Source organism: Chelonoidis abingdonii, chromosome 4 (assembly GCF_003597395.2).
Source record: "Chelonoidis abingdonii isolate Lonesome George chromosome 4, CheloAbing_2.0, whole genome shotgun sequence".
NCBI lineage: Eukaryota > Metazoa > Chordata > Testudines > Testudinidae > Chelonoidis > Chelonoidis abingdonii.
In genome coordinates this window covers 142,102,448-142,104,959 of record NC_133772.1, presented here as the reverse complement: position 1 = coordinate 142,104,959, position 2,512 = coordinate 142,102,448, and positions in this window count along the sequence as shown.

Genomic DNA, 2,512 nt, shown 5'->3' with positions numbered 1-2,512 from the left:
GCCAGTACAATTTAGCTGTCAATTTTTAAATTGTCCTACTTGGCGTAGCAAAACATTTCCGGTAATTCAACTGAACTACAGGAAGAACACAATTTTAAAAGATTTATAATCAATTTCATTTGATTGTAAAAACGTATCCTTGTTAAAAAGTAAAACATTATTAAATAACCAATAAACTGCCATGTTGCCTCTGATGAAATGAAAAGAATTGCTCGGCATCTCACTGCAAGTAAAAGAGCTGGCAACTGTGTTCTCAGGTGCATCCAGTACTTTTTAAATTAACTGATTTAATATGAATCTTCTGTACTTCTATGTAAAACCAAAGAAGAAAGTTCACAGAAGCCTGCCAGAGACAAAAACGATCTTAACCCACAATCGAACAATCTCCAGCTGTGCAACATGACCGGCCATGGATTAATCCAACTTAGATAAATAATTATACTTGAATGAAGTGTTGTAGCCATGTTGGTCACAGTACTACTTCACCTATCTTTTATTGGACAAACGTCTGTTAGTGAGAGAGAGAAGTTTTCAAGCTTACACAGAGCTAACCTGAAGAAGAGCTCTGTGTAAGCTCAAAAGACATCCTTCTCACTAACAGAAGTTAATCCAATAAAAGATATTACCTTATCCACCTTATCTCTCTAGTTATACTTGAACAGTTTACTTCCAACCCTCTGAGAAAGCATCCTAAGTGCCTCACACATTCATCTGCTTTGTCACAAACTTAGACTTTCCACACTCACTAGTAACATTCACATTTACAGAAACACTGACAGTGATGGGCATCTTTAGACTTTTGGGGAGAGTCAGATGCAAAATCTTTTGTAAATATCTCACGTAGCTATTCAGTTATTAGAACCAACCACTGCAATTTCCTTGTAAGAGGTCGAGATATTCTACCCTGTATAAAATATCTGTTTAAGTCAATTTACTACTGCTAGTTAATACAGAATACTATATTCCAGTTACACCCCAAAGTATATCATCAACTGTAACTTCTAGATGAACTGGCTCAAACTATGATTTCACCCAGAAAAAAAGTTACCATCATCAGCAACACATTCCATCAGGATTCAAGATGGCTAGACAGAATCAAACAACACAGGGTCGCAAAAAAGATTCAGTCCAGACCCTGCCACACAGACTTTCTTCCAGGCAAAAGTCACAAGCAGAAGCTTCTCCCTAGTCCTCCAGGAGGGATTCATCCATCATCCCACTCTGCATCCTTGATATTTCTGCCAAGTGAAGCAGCCCAAACCAACACACAGTTGCCTGGCACAACTCAGCGGCATGCTGCATCATTGCTTGCTGTTCTGTCTCTGCTGCATCCAAGCCCCTTATAAGAGAGATCTAGATCTCAAGGATCCTGCTCTCAAGGATCTCTCTCTGAACTCAATGGGAGAGCAGTCTAAAGTCAGAACCACCCAATCAGCTCCTTAGTAATAACGAATTTTATCACTACAGTTTCATAGATTCCAAGGCCAGGAGGCACCACTGTGGTCATCTAGTCTGACTTCCTGTACAACATAGGCCAGAGAACTGCCCCAAAATAATTCCTAGAGCAGTTTCTAGAAAAAAATCCAATCTTGATTTAAAAATTCACAGTGATAGAGAATCCATCTCAACCCTTGGTAAACTGTTTCTTAATTGCTCTCACCATTAAGAATGTATGCCTTTGTCTAGCTTCAACTTCAGGCGTTAGATTATTATACCTTTCTCTGCTAGATTGAAAAACCCATTATTAAATGTTTCCCAGGTACATACTTACAGATTAATCAAGTCACCCTTTAACCTTCTCTTTGTTAAGCTAAACAGATTGAGCTCCTTGAGTCAATCACTATAAGGCACCTTTCCTAAACCTTCCATCATTATTAACATAATGGGGCTCTTCTCTGAACTCTCTCCAATTTATCAACATCCCTGTTGAACTGCGGACACCAGAACTTCATTATATACCACTCCCCCACTTTGTGTGTCTTCGGAGAACTTTCAGTGATGGTTTTATGTTTTCTTCCAGCTCACTGATAAAAATGTTAAACAGCCATGGGGTCAATATCTGATCTTTGCAGGACCTCACTGGAAACACGCCCCACTTAAGGACTATTCCCCCTTTTCAATTAAAACAGATGCATTCTCTCCTATGCTACCTCATCCTCAACAAGAATTGCATAACTAATATGGCTCTCGTCTAAGATAGAAACTCCAGATATTGTCCAGGCTTAGTTTTCTATACCTATCTTTTCAGTCTGAGGGACCTTTCCTTCCTTCACATTCACAATCCATGCCCAATCCTTTAAAGTGGCTGTGGATTTTATACCAGCTTGATGGTAACAAACATGACTCCAAACCCTGCAATTAGAGGGTGATGCTCCAACTTCCTAGGTCCAAAGCATTGGGGGTGGGGCGTGAAATCGGTCTACAAATTTTAACTGAGGGCTTGTCTACACATACAGCGCTGCAGCTGTGCCACTGTAGAGTTTAGTGAAGATGCTACCTATGCCGATGGGAG